General features: G+C 37.4%; 1 protein-coding gene across 5 annotated transcripts in view; it reads right to left on the bottom strand.

Annotated features, from left to right (window-relative positions):
• PAK5 (p21 (RAC1) activated kinase 5) overlaps positions 1–22,797 on the bottom strand; it is a 422,360-nt gene that overhangs the window by 245,996 nt on the left and 153,567 nt on the right. Inside the window, exon 2 of one of the 5 annotated variants that reach the window (XM_086335109.1) lies at positions 7,421–7,486. The exons of the other annotated variants lie outside the window; for them this stretch is intronic. The gene's annotated coding sequence lies outside the window, so the exon portion shown is untranslated. The remainder of the gene's footprint in view (positions 1–7,420; positions 7,487–22,797) is intronic. 5 annotated transcript variants of the gene reach the window in all.

The following is a 22,797-nucleotide window of genomic DNA, read 5'->3' as shown; positions in this document are numbered from 1 at the left end:
TAGATGTATCAACATTTCTGTATCCATTTATCTGTCAATGGACATTTAAGTTGCTTCCATATCCTAGCTATTGTAAAATGTGTTGCAAAGAACACTAGGGCACATGTGTCTTTTTCAGTTATGGTTTTCCCAGGGTATATGCCCAGTAGTGGGATTGTTGGGTCATATGGTAGTCTTATTCCTTTTTTTTTTTTTTTATTCCTAGTTTTTAAAGGAATCTCCATACAGTTCTCCATAATAACTGTATCAATTTACATTCCCACAAACAGTATAACATGGTTCCCATTTCTCCACATCCTCTCCAGCATTTATTGTTTGTAGATTTTTTAATGATGGTCTTTCTGACCAGTGTGAGGTGATACCTCGTGGTAGTTTTGATTTCCATTTCTCTAATAATGAGTGATGTTGAACATTGTTTCACATGTTTGTTGGCCATCTGTATGTCTTCTTTGGAGAAATATCAATTTGATGTTCCATCCATTTTTTGATTGGGTTGTTTTTCTTCCTTGTTTTGAGCTGCATGAGCTACTTGCCTATTTTGGAGATTACTTCTTTGTCAGTTGTTTCATTTGCAATTATTTTCTCTCATTTTGAGGGTTGTCTTTTAATCTTATTTACTGTTTCCTTTGTTGTGCAAAAACTTTAAGTTTAATTAGGTCTCATTTGTTTACTTTTGTTTTTATTTCCATTACTCTAGTAGGTGGGTCAGAGAGGATCTTGTAATGATGTAGGTCAAAGAGTATTCTGTTCATGTTTTCCTCTAAGAGGTTTATAGTTTCTGACCTAACATTTGAATCTTTGCTATTGCACACTTAATAGGTTCAGTATAGTATAAACCTAACTTTTACATGTGCTGGTAACCCAAAAATTTCCTGTGACTTTCTTCATTGTGACATTTTTTTTTTTTTTTTACTGTAGTGTCTAGAACTGAACACACAATATCCCTGAGGTATGCTTGTAATATCCAGGAGAAACATATGACATGAAGAAGAATAAAGTTGGGCAAGCATGAGAGTGAAAGGAAGCTACTGGGAAAAGAGATCAAGAAAGACTCCTAAGAGATAGCATTTGAGGAGAAACTTGAATGAAGAAAATGAGCATTACAGACAGTAGGGCCACCAGTATTCCAGCCTATGAAGATGGCATCTGCAAATGTTGAGGTCATGACTGTTTGTAGAGCATTGAAGGTCCTGTGACCATAATGGAGTCCACAGAAAAGAACGGTATAAATATAAGATAGGGCAAGCAGCTAGTGATCAGACTGTGGATGGTCTAACAGGGTATGGTAAAGATTTGGGGTTTTATTACAAATCTGATGGGGAAGCCACTGGAGAACTTCAAGTAGAAGGTGGCATTTTGATTTACATTTTAAAACTATTCCTAGGTTTGGGGAAACATTATAGGAAAGCAGGAATATTAGTTAAGGGGCTGGTTGGGTAGCACAGGTAAAGGATGATAGCACCTTGCACTTAGGGTGGCAGTGGTGTGGGCAGTGAGAAATGGTCTGACTCTAGATATACTTTCAAAGTATTGATGACTATTTGATGGGTTGGCTATGGTGCAAGAGAAGCAGGGTGGGTAGCAGTCAACAGGGTGGACAGCAGTCTACCTGGGGAACAGCTGGAGAGGAGCATATTTACATGGTGCCTTTGTCCCTTTGGGTTGCAATAACAAAGTGTCACAAACTGGACAGCTTATAAGCAACAGAAATTTACTTCTCACAGTTCTGGAGGCTGGAAGTCTGAGAACAGGAGGGCAGCAGCGTAACTGGTGAAGGCTCTCCTCCAGGCTGTATCCTCATGTGGTGGGAGGGGCTAGGGAGCTCAGTGGGATCTCTCATACGTACACTAATTCCATTCTTGAGGCTTCCACCCATATGACCTAATCACTGCCTCAAAACCCCACCAGTAACACCATCATTTTTGGAGATTATAATGTCAACATAGCCATTTTGTAGAAGATATCAACACTCAGATAATAGCAAGTATGTTGGTCAAGAAAATCAAGGGTTCAGTTTTGGACATTGGGATAAACTAATTAAAAAGAATTGTCCAAATTCCTCATTTTTCACTGTACCCATACTTTTCACCAAGTAACTTCTTAGGTCACTCCCTCTCTGATTCTAGGTTTGGTTATGTGGCTTGATTTAGAGAGGTCATGACTGTTCATAGAACACTAAAGGGACACAGCAGTTTCCCTATATTTTCAAGTGCTTGTGCTTTTTTGATTTTTCATGTCTGTCATTACCAAGAAAACAGGTCCAACTTAGCTGAAGCAGGAGAGACACTGGAGACAAACAGCATGGTCCTGGTAGTAAGAAATTCATAAAGAAACTGAAGCATCAATAAAGGAATGAATCACAAAACCCAGGCTTCCTCTTGGACTATTTCAAGAAGAGCTCAGCCTGGTTGACTATGGAAAAAATTATCTTTAATTTATAGTTTAAGAAAGCTTATTAAAGCTTTTGGTGTAAGGAAATTCTATTTTTTACAGATTATTATCATATTTTGAGAAACCTGTCTCAAGTATAAGATTTCAGGGCATTTCCGATTTCTCTGAATTACCAGCACTCACTCAGCTACTAGTTCATCATCAATGTCTTCATGGTTTTTGCTTCTGATATTTCCCTGCAGGATAAAGAATGGAGATAAATGTACCATGAAGCCAATAAAGCTAAAGGCTCAAGGTCATTCATTTGTTCATGGACATCAAGGCCTCGGCCTAGGAAGGACCCTAGCCATATGTTCACATGGTTATATATTTTTGAAGATTATGCAAACGTAAGATCTTTTAACAGCAATTGGTTAAGAGAACTGTCTGTTTGTAATCCAACTTCCTACATTACACTTCACTATATGTTGCATGGAGTTGGGGTGGCTGTAGTTATTTGGGGGCTCTAGCTGAGGAGGTACTTGAGTTGGAGATTGATTTGATTAGTTAATGGTGGGATATATTTATGTGTTTTGCAGTCAATTTCCATTATAGTTCAGCTTTTGCTAGTTATTCCAAGTGTAGCAATGCCATCCAGGAAATCTCCAACACCTCCATATACTGACTAACCCAGCATCCCAGCATAAAGATGCAGGGCCTGAAAACATATTGCAATATAAGTGTGCCCTGCAGCTCTGGGTGTATGTGCAAGGGGGAATGCTGCCTTTTGTAAAGCTCCTTAAGCCTTGCCACATGGGCACAACAGCACAAGAAGTATGCAGAGATGTATTTTCAAAGATTCACAGAACTTTTGTTTTGTAAGTTGATGTAGTTTGAACATATCATTTAACAGCACATGGAAAGTTGTTCTGAAGGTATCATTAAAACAAGTGAGAAACTAAACCTCTTTCCTTTGATCATATAAGAAAGGTACTTTTATATCTTTATTTAAGAATGGAAGAAAGACCTTAAAAATTAAATATGAAATGAACATTTGATTAAACCAATAGAAATTATTCTGATGTTGAAGAAGTCTTTTGTACTAAAATAATTTTCAGACCACATCCAAAGCATTCATTAGGAGGAAAATGGTAAATAGAAGTAACAGACTGGTTCTTATTTGATAATTCAATTAATAAAAAAGTGAATCATATGAACACTTGAGCATATTTCCATTTTTCAATTTGACACAAATAAAGATTATGAAGATAAAATTCATCATAGAACAAACAATGACAAGTCACTGGAGATATGGTTCATCAATTTAAAGAGTGTTAAGATTAGTCATTGCACAAGCAAATTTCAAATGTTGTGAAACCTTATGGCTCATGCATTCAAGAAATATGGTAGAGGTTTTTCAAAATTTGATAATTCTAAAAAAGTTTACATACCACTACTGATAACAAGATGTGATACCCAAATAAGCTTTTCTAGATGTCAGTAAAAAATAAACTTCAGTCAGACATCTTAAAGAGAAAGCTGTATTATGATTCTATTTTCTTTGCAGAAGGATGTTTCAAAATAATTTTTATATTTAAAAGTAAAGAGATAATCAAAGCATTTTGTGCCAACATATACAGTGGCCAAGATATTAGACAGGTGGTATGAGAGGTAGTATGGCATTCTATTTGGAGGAGGCAATGGCACCCCACTCCGGTACTCTTGCCTGGAAAATCCCATGGACAGAGGAGCCTGGTAGGCTGCAGTCCATGGGGTTGCAAAGAGTGGGACACGACTGAGGGACTTCACTTTCACACATTGGAGAAGGGAATGGCAACCCACTCCAGTGTTCTTTCCTGGAGAATCCCAGGGATGGGGGAGCCTGGTGGGCTGCCATCTATGGGGTCGCACAGAGTTGGACACGACTGAAATGACTTAGCAGCAGCAGCAGCAGCATGGCATTCTATTAATAAAAATATACTGCTTTTCTGATTTTGTGATGTTTGCATTGTTAGCTTATTAACTTCATAATTTGTTATGAGTTATTACCTCATTCTAAATATTCACATTCCTACCTAATTTTGTACTCACAGGCAAATATCTTTAAGTCATGGATCTTTAGGTTTATGAATCTTGCATGCTGTGCCATTGGTTACTTTTCCCTGATATGACTGCTCAGAAGTTTACATTAAAAAAAGAAACTAAAATGTATACATGAAGCACAGCGGCAGTTCAACCAAAGTAGGAATGTCAGAGTGAAAACGCAGCTGCCTCAGCAACCATCTCCCTTTGTGATGGCTGCACAGCAGTTTCACTACTGGTATTCGCCTTCAACGGGGTGGTTTGTTTCAATAAACTGAAGTTCCCAATAAGGGCGAGTGATTCTAAGCAAAAGCGATATTAACCAAATGCATGACAAAATGGAGCACAGGGATTAAACTGAGCAAAGAAATATAAATAGAACTTTGATGATATGGCTGCAAGAAAGAAAGCAGATGGATTTTTATCAAGTAAAGTGTCAGTGCCCAAAGCAGAACAATCAGCTATATGTGCTATCAATAGAAACTAAAGAAATATGCCCTGGAAGGTGTTTAATTAATTCAATAGAACACAAAAAGTGCAAGTTGTGAATTCTGAATAACTGATTCAAAGATTTAACCATTTAAGAGTTTTCTTAAACTTTTTAACCATCTAGTGTAGTTACTGAAGATATATGGCCTTTGTGTTCTTTCTAGAAATTCTACCAATTCTAGGATTTGAATCCAGTGAATATCAAACCCATTAACACCTCATTTATCCTACAATAACTGAGTCATACTTCAACTTTTTTGAATTAAGAAGGAAATACAGTGCTTTCTTAAGAGGCAAGAAAATTCATTTTATTAAAAAAAATTTTTTTTAACTTTGGCAAATCAAGTATTGTTGGGGGTACACTCCATGGTAGACACTGCAAACTGAGATGTAAGTGCAAAATCTCACTTTTTAACCAAAGTGATGTTTAAAATATTTGAAATAGGGGTACATAATATTATGTCTTATTACTGGTGATGTTAACCTTGATCATTCAGTTAAGGTATATCTGCCACTTAGTGAAATATAACTATTCCCTGCTCCTTTGTAATTCATAAATCTCTTAGAAGTTAAACCTTGAGATTATGCAAATATCCTATCCTCCACCAACTTTAGTCTTTGTATCTATCAGTGAATTGTACCTGCAACAATTATCACTGTGGTATCTGCCTAATGGGAATTTTCTCTTTCATTCCTCCACTGGACCGTAATCAATGCTATTTATTAATTAGAATTCTTTCATAAAAGAGAGTACCCCATCACCCCATTTATTTATGTAGTTATTTATATCACCAAGGAGTCTTATTTTATTTCACAAGTTATAATCCAAAATTTAATAATATATCAGGTTGCTCACAAAGTCCCAGTTTTGGCCCTTTGGAACTCCTCCTGGTTCATATGTCCTTTTGACATGTTCCTATTCTTTTTCGAGAAACACATACATTCCAGACAATTCTCTTATTTTCCCCACCCTGGCCATGGAACCAACGACTTCTCCAAAGAGCTCAGGATCCTTTTATTGGAAAATGGCTTTTTGTTTAAAAAATCAAGGATCTGGGTGCTGTGTATGCTTTTTGCTATTTGAGGATCACTAACCTTAGGCTTTCTCAGTGGACAGAGTCAAGAAACATATGTATGTATAGTAACCCATGCCCATATTCATATCTGTAATCACACAAAACCTCAGTCTAATCACAAGAAACCATGAGACAATTGTGAGCCATTCTACCAAACGACTGACTAGCATACTTCAAAAGTGTCAGGTTCATGAAAGAGAAGAAAAGAATGAGTAACCGTTTGATTGGAGGAGATTGCAGAGACAATTAAATATGATGTGGGAGCTTGTATTGAACAAAGAAAAACATTAATGAGAAAACTGATGAAATCAAATAGGGTCAGTACCTTAGTTTATGGCAGGTGTTGGCACATGGCACAACCCATGGACCTAATCTGGTCTGCCACCTGTTTCTGAAATAAAGTTTGGACATGCTCTCATTTTCCACACATGGTCTATGACTATTTTTGTGCTACAAGGACAGAGCTACACAGTACTGGCAGATACCTAAGAGAGTTACTCTCTAGTCTTTAACAGAAAAAGCTTGCCAGCTCCTGGTTTATAGTCTTGTACCTAATTTTGTATCCACAGGCACACCTCTTAAACCATTTTTAAATCCTGTGTTTGGCAACTGTATTATGGTTAAATAAAATGTTAACATTAGGGATGAATAGTGTACAGAAACTCTTTGTACTATTTCTCCAGTTACTCCATAGCCTAAAATTACTTAAAAAAAAAAAAAATTAAATTGAATGAGGTGTCAACATTAAAAAAAATAAAGAAAATTTACATAAAATTTCTGTATTTGTGGGTTTTCCCCTTCAAATCAGGATGTTTGATAACACTGCCCAATAATCAAAAGAAAATGAAAGTTAAGATTTATGGATAACATGTCTAATACTGCTGTTATTGACTTGACATTGACTTTGATAGCATCAGAACCCTGACTTTGTTTGGCATGAATATTATTGAAAAGATAACATTTCCTACTCTTTATTTTAGCCGCGTATAGTTAATGCTTTGGTGAGAAAAGGTAGGCTCATTAAAAAGGGTCAGAAGTCTGGCATGAGTCCTATCAATCCTTCCTCTTTTCTACTGCTCCTTGCCCAGACAAGCAACGTGATGGTTAGAGGTCCAGTGGACACTGATATCATGGCAGCTTGGATGAATACTACTAGCCAAATCTCAATGTTGTTTACAAAAACTGGGGGCTTCATTCACCAAAATATTTTTGGTAGAACATGTGTCCTTGGTGAAGAAGCAAGCACTAAGGTAGCACTGCTCAAGAGAAATGCAATATTCAGCACAAATGTGAGTCACAAATGCAATTTTAAATTTTCTGCTAGCTGCATTGGGCTTCCGAGGTGGCAGAGCAGTAAAGAATCTGCCTTCCAATGCAGGAGACACAAGAGACAGGTTTGATACCAGGGTGGGGAAGATCCTCTTGAGGAGGAAATGGCAACCAACTCCAGTATTCTCGCCTGGGTAATCCTGTGGACAGAGGAGTCTGGTGGGCTACAGTCCATGGGGTTGCATAGAGTCAGACACGACCAAACGACTAAGAATACACACATAATAACTGCATTAAAAAGGTGAAAGAAACAGGCAAAGTTTTAATAATGCATTTTACACCAACATAATCAAAATATTATTTCAACAGTTGCCAGTGAGATATTTTCATTTATGTTTTCATAATAAACTTTGTAATCCATTGTATACTTTATACTTAAGGCACATCTTAATTGGGAGCAGCCCTTTTTAAGTTCTCAGCAACCACAGGTGATTAGTGGTTTCCATACTGGGCATTACATGGAAGTGAAAGTTGCTCAGTCATGACTGACTCTTTGTGACCCCATGGAATAGACAGTCCATGGAATTCTCTAGGCCAGAATACTGGAATGGGTAGCCTTTCCCTTTTCCAGCATATCTTCCCAACCCAGGGATCGAACCCAGGTCTCCTGCATTGCAGGCGGACTCTTTACCAGCTGGAAGCCACAAGGGATGCCCAAGAATACTGGAGTGGGTAGCCTATCCCTTCTCCAGAAAATCTTCCTGACCCAGGAATTGAACCAGGGTCTCTTGCATAGCAGGCAATTCTTTACCAACTGAGCTATCAGGGAAGTCCCACAAATCTAGAATACTCTATGACTTACTGTGATATATATATATTTTTTTTATTTTATTTTTTAACTTTACAATATTATATTGGTTTTGCCATATATCAAAATTAATCCACCACAGGTATACATGTGTTCCCCATCCTGAACCCTCCTCCCTCCTCCCTCCCCATACCATCCCTCTGGGTCATCCCAGTGCACTAGCCCCAAGCATCCAGTATCGTGCATTGAACCTGGACTGGTGACTCGTTTCATACATGATATTATACATGTTTCAATGCCATTCTCCTAAATCATCCCACCCTCACCCTCTCCCACAGAGTCCAAAAGACTGTTCTATACATCAGTGTCTCTTTTGCTGTCTCGTATACAGGGTTATTGTTACCATCTTTCTAAATTCCATATATATGCATTAGTATACTGTATTGGTGTTTTTCTTTCTGGCTTACTTCACTGTGTATAATAGGCTCTAGTTTCATCCACCTCATTAGAACTGATTCATATGTATTCTTTTTAATGGCTGAGTAATACTCCATTGTGTATATGGAGTGTATATCCACAGCTTTCTTATCCATTCATCTGCTGATGGACATCTAGGTTGCCTCCATGTCCTGGCTATTATAAACAGTGCTGGGATGAACATTGGGGTACACGTGTCTCTTTCAATTCTGGTTTCCTCAGTGTGTATACCCAGCAGTGGGATTAAAGATGTAAATGTAATACCAGAAACTATAAAACTCCTAGAGGAGAACATAGGCAAAACACTCCCCAACATACATCACAGCAGGATCCTCTATGACCCACCTCCCAGAATATTGGAAATAAAAGCAAAAATAAACAAATGGGACCTAATTAAACTAAAAAGCTTCTGCATAACAAAGGAAACTATAAGCAAGGTGAAAAGACAGCCTTCAGAATGGGAGAAAATAATCCACTCCAGTATTCTTGCCTGGGAAATCCCATGGACAGAGGAGCTGGGTGGGCTTAAGTCCATGGGATTGCCAAAGAGTTGGACATGACTTAGTGAGTAAACAACAACAACAACAAAAAAGAAGCAGAATGGGAGAAAATAATAGCAAATGAAGCAACTGACAAACAACTAATCTCAAAAATATACAAGCAACTCCTACAGCTCAATTCCAGAAAAATAAATGACCTAATCAAAAAATGGGCCAAAGAACTAAACAGACATTTCTCCAAAGAAGACATACAGATGGCTAACAAACACATGAAAAGATGCTCAACATCACTGATTATTAGAGAAATGCAAATCAAAACCACTATGAGGTATCATTTCATGCCAGTCAGAATGGCTGCGATCCAAAAGTCTACAAGTAGTAAATGCTGGAGAGGGTATGGAGGAAAGGGAAGCCTCTTACACTGTTGGTGGGAATGCACACTAGTACACCACTATGGAGAACAGTGTGGAGATTTCTTAAAAAACTGGAAATAGAACTGCCTTATGATCCAGCAATCCCACTGCTTACTGTGATATTTTAAAGATCTTAGGAGTGGTTGTAACCAGAGAAGAAAACGGATGAAATTATAACTATAATGGATTAATGAATTTTCCAATAAGAATATGATAGAAATTATATTAGCAATACAAAAGTGAAAAGTGAAAGTCCCTCAGTCATGTTCCGACTCTTTGTGACCCCATGGACTACACTGTCCATGGAATTCTCCAGGCTGGAATACTGGAGTGGATAGCTTTTCTCTTCTCCAGGGGATCTTCCCAGCCCAGGGATCAAACCCAAATCCCCTGCATTGCAGCCAGATTCTTTACCAACCGAGCTATCAGGGAAGCCCAGCAATACAAAAGTTCATACCGACTAGTTGGATTTTTTTAGGTTTTTAATCTGGCAATGTTAAAGCATATACTCTGCAGTGTGTGCATTCTAAGTAGCTTCAGTCATGTCTGACTCTCTGTGACCCCATGGACTATGGCCCTCCAGGCTCCTCTGTCCACGGGATTCTCTAGGCAAGAATACTAGAGTGGCTTGCCATTTTCACCTCCAGGGGATCTTTCCAACCCAGAGACTCAACCCACATCTCTTATGTTTCCTGCATTGGCAGACAGGTTCTTTACCACTAGTGCTACCTGGGAAGCAATATAGAAGTATATCATTAGAAATTGGGGCTTCTCTGGTGACTCACCTGGTAAAAAAAAAAAAAAAAAAACCACCTTGAATGCCAGAGACACAAGAGAGGTGAGTTTGATTACTGGGTGGGGAAGATCCTCTGGAGAAGGAAATGACAATCCACTTCAGTATTCTAGCCTGGATAATTCCATCGACAGAGGAGCCTGGTGTGTTACAGTCCATGGGGTTACAAAGAGTCGGACACCAATGAGCACAAATACACACACACATCATTGGAAATTGTCTCACTTATAACTCAAATATTTTGTAGATAAAGGAATTATTGGGATATTAAATTGTGCCAAAATAAAGCCTATTAAACTTTAGTTAAACATCCCAAACATATAATGAAACATTTATTTACATCCTGCAACACTGGATAATAAAACATAGGAATTCTGCAGTGAATATAAATGTCAAAATTAATAGTACAGTTTTATAAACAGCTTCCAAAGTGATTATTAGACTTTAGGGCAGAATTAATTTACATTAAAAATTGACATGCAAGGATTTTCTCCATAGTCAAATGAGGTCATTAAAAAAAAAATCTATAAATTAGGTCAAATAGAAGATATAGAGGTCAGGTTGCATGTTAACAAGCCATAAAACATTTAGGCAAAAATTAAAGCTGTGCAGAAAATTAAATATTTTTCTGAAAGCATTTGAAGAAAAATAGTCTTAAACAGCTTATGTACTTTAACACCAATAAAACAATTTGAGGGCTTAAGGCTGTCAAATACCTGATAATTCAGTAATACCTAGAGTATGTGCTTTTTGTGGTAGACTTTCATTTGCATTCCTTGAGATTGTAAGACAAATAATTTGCACCAAATGTAAATGGTAAAAGTTTCACATTTAAAACACTGACTATCTTTTTCCAGCCCTTCACTTTCAGTCTGTATGTGATGGTACAGGGAGGGAGGAGGGAGGGGGGTTCAGGATAGGGGACACGTGTATACCCGTGGCGGATTCATGTTGATGTGTGGCAAAACCAATACAATATTGTAAAGTAATTAGCCTCCAATTAAAATAAATAAATTTGTATTAAAAAATAATGAAACACTGACTATATATTGTTCCGGTGTTCTCTATAGAAGAAATGGGATAAACATAAGAGTAAAAAGTAGGAAAAAAATAACTGAGAATCCCAGGACCCAAGATATTGTTGACATTTTGGTCTACCTCCTTCCACACTAATACTAGCATAATTACTGCTGACAGATCTTGTTGATACAATAAACTCAGGGGGTCTTCCTGTAGGTCAGATTCCACCAACAAATCTGCTAATCACTCTTGGAAAATATATACCCTCACACTTCCCTCTCCTACACAGCCAGCTTTCTGAAGGCTGCAGAGAGTTCCTTTAATCTGGAGTTGATCTGTTGGTATCTTCTCCCGTGTGCTCTTCCCCCTACATCATCTCCCCTCAATCAAAATTCAACACCTGTATAATAAGACCTCTGTCTAAAAACACACTTTCTTTCAGTTAGCTCAAAGCTTTGTAATGCTCCTATTTAAGAATAATTTAAAAAAATCTTTGCTTGCATAGAGACACGGATTACCAGCTTTGCTTATTTACAACATTAGAACAGTAGAAATATCTGGAAGAAACATCATCTTTTACCTCAAACTCACTAATAACATTGGTACTGGCTATAAATACAACCCTTCGGTTCTATTTTACTGGGCTGTACTTTGTGCCTGGAAGAATCTACTTTCTCAGAAATAGCTGCTGCTAAGTCGCTTCAGTCGTGTCCAACTCTGTGCGATCCCATAGACGGCAGCCTACCAGGCTACCCCATCCCTGGGATTCTCCAGGCAAGAACACTGGAGTGGGTTGCCATTTCCTTCTCCAATGCATGAGAGTGAAAAATGAAAGTGAAGTCGCTCAGTCGTGCCCGACTCTTAGCGACCCCGTGGACTGTAGCCCACCAGGCTCCTCCATCCATGGCATTCTCCAGGCAAGAGTCCTGGAGTGGGGTGCCATTGCCTTCTCTGCTCAGAAATAGATTCAACAATAAATATTTATCAAGGTCTTAACAGGGCAGACTTTGGGTTCAGGGCAGGATAGTGAATTGTGCATGAATCAGATATGGCCCTTTGGTTGCACAAAAGTAATAGTTTAATAGGGAAGATGGTCATTAGTAAACTAAGCAAATGAATACATATTTATATACTGGCATCAATGTACTAAAGACAATAGACAACTGATGCTGAGGTGGAGAACACAAGATAGCCAATCTTAGTTATTGACCAGAATTCAGGAAGAATTGACAAGAATTCAGGAAGTTTCCCACTTTCTACATCAAAACTGAGCCTTCTGCTCAGATGCATGCCACTGTGGTAAAGGAGGCAAGGACAGAATGACTTGCACCAAGAGTTCCTACACTGGTTTTTTTTTTTTTTTTCATTTTGTTCTTTAATAGAAATACAAAGTTGTGCTAGTTTCTGGTATACAGCAAAGCATAACAGATTTTTTCAGATTCTTTTCTATTATACTTCATTATGAAATACTGAATACAATTCCCTGTGCAGTGGGAATTTATTGTTTATCTATTTTAAATACAGTAGTTTGTATCCCAAATTCCTAATTCATTTCTCCCTCACAAGCTTTCCCCTCTGGTAACCATATGTTTATATTCTATGTCTGTGAGTTTGTTTCTGTTTTGTAATAAGTTTGCTGGTATTATTACCTACACTTGTTTTAACAAGTAAATTCTGAATGATTTATTAAGGTAGAGTCATTTACGTGGAGATGGTTCTCTTTTTGGGCTTCCCTGGTGGTTTGGATGATGAAGAATCTGCCTGCAATGCAGGTATGGAAATCCTCCCAACAACCACCACGGAGGGAAAAAAAAGTGTCTTAAGGAAGCTTTTATTAGATTTCCTATTGTTATAAGGGTATGTCTCCTTCAAGGCTACTGTATGCACCTTACCTTTGAAGTTGATCTCAGATATAATAAAAGAAAAGCTAACTGCAAAGTTTATGACAAAATCCAACACCCATTTATGATAAAAACTCTCCAGAAAATGGGCATAAAGGAACCTATCTCAACATAATAAAAGTCAAATATGGCAAACTCACAGCAAACTTTATTTTCAGTGGTGAAAAACTGAAAGATAAGGAAAAAGACAAGGATGCCCACTATCACAACTATTATTCAATATAGTTTTGGAAGTCATAGCCACAGCAATTAGGGAAGAAAAAGAAATAAAAGGAATCCAGACTGGAAAAGAAGATATAAACTCTCACTGTTTGCAGATGACATGATATTACACATAGAAAACCCTAAAGGTGCTACCAGAAAACTACGAGAACTAATCAGTGAATTTAGTAAAGTTGCAGGATATAAAATTAACATACAGAAATCCGGGGCGTTCTTATACACTAACAGTGAAAAATCAGAAAGAGAATCAAAGAAACAATTCCATTCATCATTGCAACAAAAAGAATACAATACCAAGGGATAAACCTAGCTAAGGCGACAAAAAAACATATATACAGAAGACTATGCAAAACTGATGAAAGAAATCAAAGAAGACACAAACAGATGGAGAGATACATGGAAGAATCAATACTGTGAACATAACTATACTACCTAAGGCAATCTACACATTCAGTGCAATCCCTATCAAATTGCCAACAGCATTTTTCATAGAACTAGGACAAACAATTTCACAATTTGTATGGAAACACAAAAGACCTTGAATAGCCAAAGCAATCTTGAGAAAGAAGAATGGAGCTGGAGGAATCAACCTTTCTGACCAGAGTATACTACAAAGCTAGAGTCATCAAGACAGTGTGGTATTGGAACAAAAACAGAAATATAGATCAATGGAACAAGATAGAAAGTGCAGAGATAAACCTACATACTTATGGGCACCTTATGTTTGACAAAGGAGGCAAGAATACACAATAGAGAAAAGACAGCTTTTTCAGCAAATGGTGCTGGGAAAATTGGACAGCTACACATAAAAGAATGAAATTAGAACACTTCCTAACACTGTACACAAAAATAAACTCAGAGAGTTTCCAGGTGGTTCAGTGGCTAAGACTCCATGCTCCCAACACAGGGGGCTCTGGTTTGATCCTTGTCAGGGAACTAGATCACACATCCTGAAACTAAGAGTTTGCATGCCACACCTAAAGATGCTGTATGCCACCACTAGAAGATTTGGCATGCTGCAATGAAGATTAAAGAGCCAGTGTGCTGCAACTAAGACCCAGCAAGGTGAAATAAATAAATAAAAAGAAATACATATTTAAATAAATAGATAATCTCAAAATGGATTAAAGGCCAGAAGCTGTAAAACTCTTAGAGGAAACTATAGGCAAAACACTCTTTGACATAAATCACAGCAATATACTTGTTGACCCACCTCTTAGAGTAATGGAAATAAAAACAAAAATAAGCAAATGGGACCTAATTAAACTTTAGCACAGTAAAGGAAACTATAAATAAGATAAAAAGACAACCCTCAGAATGGGAGAAAATAATTGCAAATAAAAGAGCTGAAAAGGGATTAATCTCCAAAATCTCCAAAAGCAGCTCACGCAATTCAATACCAAAAAAACAAACAACTCAATTAAAAAGTGGGCAGAAGACCTAAACAGACATTTCTCCAAAGACATACAGATGGCCAACAAACACATGAAAAGATGCTCAACATCGCTCATTACTACAGACATGCAAATCAATACTGCAATGAGGTGTCACCTCACTCTGGTCAGAATGTCCATCATCAAAAAAATCTACAAACAATAAAAGCAAGAGAGGGTGTGGAGAAACGGGAACAGTCTTCTACTGTTGGTGGCAATGTAAGTTGATACAGCCACTATGAAGAACAAAATGGAGATTCCTTTAAAAACTAGGAATAAAACTACCATATAACCTAGCAATCCCACTACTGGGCATATACCCTGAGAAAACCACAATTAAAAAAGACACATGTAATTCAGTGTTTATTGCAGCACTATTTACAACAGTTGGACATGGAACCAACCTAGATGTCCACTGAAAGATGAATGGATAAAAAAATTGTGGTACATATGCACAATGGAATATTGCTCAGCCATAAAAAGGAATGCATTTGAGTCAGTTCTAGTGAGGTGGATGAACCCAGAGCCTGTTATACAAAGTGAAGTAGGTCAAAAAGAAAAAACAAATACTGCGTACTAACACAGCAGCATGGATCTAGAAAAATGGTACTGATGAACTTATGCACAGGGCAAGAATAGAGACACAGACACAAAGAACAGGCTTTGGACACAGCAGGGGAAGGAGAGAGTGTGACAAATTGAGAGAGTAACATTGAAACAAATACATTACCATATTTAAAATAGATAGCTAACAGAAGGTGCTATATAACATAGGGAACTCAATGAGGTGCTCTGTGAAGACCCAGAATGATGGGATGGGGTGGGGGGAGGGAGGGAGGTTCAAGAAGGAGGGGGACATATGTATACTTATGGCTGATTCACATTGTTGGGTGGCAGAAGCCAACATAATATATTGTAGAGCAATTATCCTCCACTTAAAAATGCATTTTAAAAAAGAGAAAGAAGAAAAGAAATCAATAACAAATATCTCTGTAAAGTTCCGAAGTATTTGGAGACTAAATAATATACTTCTAAAAAACCATGAGTTAAAGGAGAAATCAAAAGCAAAATTAGAAATATTCATAAGTAAATAAACATTTTTTAAAAAACCATATAAAATTTTGTGGGATGGAAAGACAATAGAACCTGTGGGACTTTTTAAAATAGCTGTATTATTAATAAAAGAACATAAGAAAAGTCTCAAAGCAATGACCTCGCCTTTTGCCTTAACAAAGCCAGGATAAAAAGAGGAATAAAACTCAAATTAGAAGAAAGTAAATAAATGTCACTATGGAAATCAATACATTGCATAAAAACAATGGAAAAAAGGAATAAAATAGAAGTCTGTTTCTTGATACAATTGATAACAGCAAGAGTGATTAGGACAAAAAGATATGACACAATTTACCATTCATGATTTTTTATTTACCAATATTATAAATGATAGAGGAGGCATCACTACAAGTTTTAAAAAAGGACAATTAAAAATGTGTGACAATGAACTTGTGAACTTGGATGAAATGGTAAAGTCTTTGAAAGGCACAAACAACAAAAGCCCACTCAATAACAGCATCATATCTATTAAAGAACTTGAGTTTGTAATTTAAGACTTTCCAACAAAGAAAACTAAGTGTAGATAACTTTCCTGGTCAACTCAACTAATTAAAGAATCAACAATATCAATTCTATACAACTTGTCCAGAAAAATGGAATAAACGAATCCTTTCCAATTCACTGTATTAATCAAGCATCACTGTTACCAAAACCCAGTAGAGTAGACAATAATCACCATGATATAGATGTATAGATTTCAATGAAAATTTTACCAAATGAATTCAACAGTATAATATTAAAAGGGTGATACATCATGGCCAAATAGGGTTTATTTCAGAAAAGCAAGTTTGGTTTACATTTGAAAAAAATCAATGTAATTCACCATATTAATAAGCCAAAAATTATATTCTCAATAGACACATAAACAGCATTATCAAACTCTGACATCTATTCCTAATGAAAAATCTCACAAACTTGGAATAGAAGGGAACTATCTAACTTGATGAAGTGTATTTATAAAAGATATAAAGCTAACATCATATTTAATAGTAAGGGAATTGATTGTTTTTCCCCCTCTTAGAAATGAAAAACAAGACAAAGATGTCTGCTCTTACCACATCTATTCAACATCGTTCCAGAGAATCTAATTAGGGCAAGGAGGCAAGGAAAAAAAAAAGATGATTAATCTCATCAGTTCTTGTTAAGTATGTGGAAGGACTGGGGTCCTCATATACTTCTAGGGGAAAGTAAAATAGTTTAAGTGTTTTGGAAAACGGTCTGGCAGTTTCTTAAAACGTTAAGCATATGCCTACTATATGACCTAGTCATTTAATCTGAGTACTCATTCAAGAGAAATGAAAGCATATGCCTATACGAAGCCTTGTGCATGCCTATTCAGCAGCTTTACTGGTAATAGCCAAAAACTGGAAACAACCCAGTCTATCAACAGGTAAATGTATAAACCACCTGTTTTGTATGCGTACTACAGACTATTGCTTAGCAATAAAATGGAATGAACTATTGGTATATGCTGCAACTTGGAGGAACCTAAGTAAGGATGCAGACCAACAAAGTATACATACTATTATAATTTTATTTACATAAAACTCTAGGTAATGCAACTAATACATAGTGATAGAAATAAGATCAGAGGTTTCCTGGGGACAGAGGTAGGGGTGGAAAGGGAGGGAAATGAGAGACAGACTTTAAATGGCCATGTGATGTATGGAAATACAAAAAACCTCAAATAGCTAAAGCAATCTTGAGAAAGAAGAGTGGAACTGGAGGACTCAAACTGCCTGACTTCAGGCTCTACTATAAAGCCACAGTCATCAAGACAGTATGGTATTGGCACAAAGACAGAAATATAGATCAATGGAGCAAAATAGAAAGCCCAGAGATAAATCCACACACCCATGGACACCTTATCTTCGACAAAGGAGGCGAGAATATACAATGGAGAAAAGACAATCTCTAACAAGTGGTGCTGGGAAAACTGGTCAACAGCTTGTAAAAAAATGAAACTAGAACACTTTCTAACACCATACACAAAAATAAACTCAAAATGGATTAAAGATCTAAACATAAGGCCAGAAACTATAAAACTCCTAGAGGAAGACATAGGCAAAATACCCTCCAACATAAATCACAGCAGGATCCTCTATGACCCTCCTCCCAGAATATTGTAAATAAGAGCAAAAATAAACAAATGGGATCTAATAAAATTAAAAGCTGTTGCACAACAAAGGAAACTATAAGCAAGGTGAAAAAACAGCCTTCAGAATGGGAGAAAATAATAGCAAATGAAGCAACTGACAAAGAATTAATCTCAAAAATATACAAGCAACTCCTGCAGCTCAATTCCAGAAAAATAAATGACCCAATCAAAAAACGGGCCAAAGAACTAAACAGGCATTTCTCCAAAGAAGACATACAGATGGCTAACAAACACATGAAAAGATGCTCAACATCACTCATTATTAGAGAAATGCAAATCAAAACCACGATGAGGTACCATTTCATGCCAGTCAGAAGGGCTGCTATCCAAAAGTCTACAAGCAATAAATGCTGGAGAGGGTGTGGAGAAAAGGGAACCCTCTTACACTGTTGGTAGGAATGCAAACTAGTACAGCCACTATGGAGAACAGTGTGGAGATTCCTTAAAAAACTGCAAATAAAACTGCCATATGACCCAGCAATCCCACTGGGCATACACACGGAGGAAACCAGAATCGAAAGAGACATATGTACCCCAATGTTCATCTCAGCACTGTTTATAATAGCCAGGACATGGAAGCAACCTAAATGTCCATCAGCAGACGAATAGATAATAAAGCTGTGGTACATATACACAATGGAGTATTACTCAGCCATTAAAAAGAATACATTTGAATCAGTTTTAATGAGGCGGATGAAACTGGAGCCTATTATACAGAGTGAAGTAAGCCAGAAAGAAAAACACCAATACAGTATACTAATGCATATATATGGAATTTAGAAAGATGGTAACAATAACCCTGTATACGAGACAGCAAAAGAGACACTGATGTATAGAACAGTCTTTTGGACTCTGTGGGAGAGGGTGAGGGTGGGATGATTTGGGAGAATGGCATTGAAACGTGTATAATATCATATATGAAACGAGTTGCCAGTCCAGGTTCGATGCATGAGACAAGGTGCTCAGGGCTGGAGCACTGGGATGACCCAGAGGGATGGGATGGCAGGAAGGTGGGAGGGGGTTTCAGGATGGGGAACACATGTACACCCATAGCAGATTGATGTCAATGTATGGCAAAACCAATGCAATATTGTAAAATAAATAAATAAATAAATAAAAGGCCACATGAAAATTTTTGATGATGGAAACATTCACTGCCTAGATTGATGTTGATGATTTCATAGTTATATACATATGTCAACAGGCATCAAATTGTCCACTTTAAATATGGGCAATTTTTATATGCCTGTTACACCTCAATAAAGTTTTTTTTTTTTCCTTAAAAAGAGTATTCATTTCCTCATCTGTACCAGCTACATAGGGAAGCTCAATAACCTTATAGAGTTAATGCTATTGCATTGTCAAGGCAGATATAAAACATTCCCATCAAAGCAGAAAGCTCAATTAGACAGCCGTGCTCTAACTCCTATAACTGCAATTCACAAGTGAGTGATAACTTTTAAACAGCAGTTAGGGATTACTCTTCCCTCCCACAAGTGCCTCATGTACTTTTAATCATTACTTGCAATACTCTGTAATATATACAAAGTTCCTCAAATATCATGACACCATATCTCGCCAAAAGTTCTTTCTGCAGTTGGATATACACAAGTTCTCTTTTGTTTGTTTGTTTTTGTCGTTTACTAACAACTTGCAAACATTTTCTAAGTGCTCAGTACCTTCTCTACTTACCTAGAATCATACAAAGAACCAAATATTCAAGCTGGGTAAAATGATCACCATATTTGACCTTTACTGAAATACAGTGATAAAAAGAAACATGTACACATTTGGGGCACAATTTATGTTTGTGAAATGCACAGTGAAGTTGTGATTGCTATAACTTCTAACATGACCTTTGGCCTATTTTATGGAAGTTGAGTTTAAAATTGCCACAAATTCAGAAACCTTGAACTAAATTACTTGCCCAAGAGAGTGCTATTTTAATTTATCCTACTCTTTCATTTGACTTTTAAACAGTCTTTTTCCAAAAGTTAACTGAACCTGTGTCTCAACTTGTTAGCAGGGCTTGGATTAATGACTGTTGTGATTGAGACTGAATAATCAATATTTTATGAATACAGGAAAACCTCATTTTCTTGTGCTTTACTTTATTGCACTTTGCAGATAAATTGCATTTTTTTAAAAAACAAATTAAAGGCTTGTGGCAATGCTGCGCTGTTGGTGCCATTTTTCAAACAGTGTTATTTTCTAAAGGTATATACATTGTTATTATATACACAATGTTATTATACACTTAACTGACTATACTTAAGCATAAACATAACTTTTATATACATGGGAAGCCATAAAATTCATGTGACCTGCTTATTGCAGTAGCTTGAAACCACACCCACAGTACTTCTGAGGTACAACTGGAATCAGTAATTTTTCAAGCCTGAGTTAAGAGAACCCTAAATTGAGTGACTGAGAGAAGGGAAGGATGTTTTGTCTTCAGAAGAGTCTGATTAGAAGAAAATGTTCAAGAGAGAAGCATAGCTTGTCAACCACAACTCTCAACCTGGAATCAGTGAAGGTAGAAATAAGAATCATTAAGGCTTGTCCATCCTTGGGCATTTATGACTGAAAACATGGGTCCAAAGTAAGTGAAGCAGTGATGGTATTTACTGTTGTATGAAAAAGCTGTATATTGTCACTCTGCTTATTTAACTTAAGCGCAAGGTACATCATGAAAAATGCTGGGCTGTATGAAGCACAAGCTGGAATCAAGATTGCAGGGAGAAATATCAATAACCTCAGATATGCAGATGACACCGCCCTTATGGCAGAAAGTGAAGAGGAACTAAACAGCCTCTTGATGAAGGTGAAAGAGGAGAGTGAAAAATCTGGCTTAAAACTCAGCATTCAAAAAAAAGATCATGGCATCTGGTCCCATCCCTTCATGGCAAATAGATATGGAAAAAGTGGAAACAATGACAGATTTTATTTTCTTGGGCTCCAAAATCACTGTGGATGGTGACTGCAGCCATGAAACTAAAAGACACTTGCTCCTTGGAAGAAAAGCTATGGCAAACCTACACATTACTTAGCTGACGAAGGTCCATATAGTCAAAGCTATGATTTTTTCAGTGTCATGTATGGATGTGAGTGTTGGACCATAAAGAAGGCTGAGTGCCAAAGAATTGATGCTTTTGAATTGTGGTGTTGGAGAAGACATTTGAGAGTCCCTTGGACTGCAAGGACATCAAACCAGTCAATCCTAAAGGAAATCAACTCTGAATATCCATCAGAAGGACTATTGCTGAAGCCAAAGCTCCAATACTTTGGCCACCTGATGCCAAGAGCTGACTCACTGGAAAAGACCCTTATACTGGGAAAGAGTGAGGGAAAGAGAAAGGGGTGACAGAGGACGAGATGTTTGGATGGCCTCACCAATTCGATGGACATGAATTTGAGCCAGCCCCGGGAGACAGTGAAGGACAGGGGGACCTGGCATGCTGCAGTCCACGGGGTTGCAAAGAGTTGGACGTGACTTACCAACTGAACATCAATAACAACCTTTTGCTCAGTTCAGTATCTCATGCCAACCACAAGTTCCATTTGGCAGTTGTACGTGTTTCATATTTTTAAAGGAAAAGTAATTAAGATTTCTTAAAAATTCCAAAAAAGCATTTTGAAACATGGAGACTACATGAAAATAAATTATAACTGTTCTTTGGTAGTAAAAATGCTAGAACCACTACTGGACTTAATCTGCAAGCACCTTAATTAAGAGTTGATACTGTGGGAAGGATTAGGAGACCATCAGAGGAGAAGGCCCCAGAACAACTGGGGGATCAGAAAGAAGCCTGGGATTAAACTGAAGGCTCTAAATTCATGGGGTTTATTGGGGTGAGGGGTACATCTAAGACAAATTGAAATCCTCTGGAAATTATGTGAAAGGTACTAGTGTGGGAGTAGGGCATGAGACCTGGCTCACTCTATCTTATTTTTATTCCTAACCTTAGGCAACTGTGACTGATAAATTAGTAATACTGCCATTATTTAGTAAATGCCTCCTCTTATCCAGACCTTTTGCCATGTTACTTCAAATTTTCTCCCTAAAGTGAGGTATATTTCTCTACACCAGGTAACTTGCTTTGTCCAACAGAATAACAGCTAACTACACAAAGACTAGGTCTTGAGAGACTGTCTGAGAACCCCTGGGCTTTTTAGTATGGCCCTCACCTTGGGAACATGCTTGAGCTAGCCTGCTGGAAGATGAGGCAAGTGGAGCAGGGCTGAGCTGCTCATTCTCCCAGTTGAGATCAGCCAACAGTAGGCCAAGATCACTGGCTCTGTAGAGCTATAGAGCTGACCCCTGGCTGACCCAAGATCCATGAGCAATAAACTTTTATTGCAACCTGCCAGAGGTTTTGTGTGTTTGCTACAAAGTACTGTGGCAGTAGATAACTGCTAGAACCCATACTCTGAAATGCTTGAAAATAAATATTCCATGAGAATTTAAACAGATGGCCTCTCAGATCCCATACAGCTCAGCCTCTGCAACTGAATCAATATGAAGTCTTGGGCTGACCCATCAAAATCTTTTCCCTGTCATTTAGAACATCTCTCTCACAGACTACGTTGCCAAAAGTGTACCACCAATCAGCCTCTAGTTAACCTTGTTCATGAAAGATCTGCTGCTGGATAAACATAATTTTCCAAGTTTT

Source organism: Bos grunniens, chromosome 13 (genome assembly GCF_055505025.1).
Source record: "Bos grunniens cultivar Pamir isolate PY7600 chromosome 13, Bosgru_T2T1.0, whole genome shotgun sequence".
NCBI lineage: Eukaryota > Metazoa > Chordata > Mammalia > Artiodactyla > Bovidae > Bos > Bos grunniens.
This window is presented reverse-complemented; position numbering and strand designations above follow the sequence as displayed.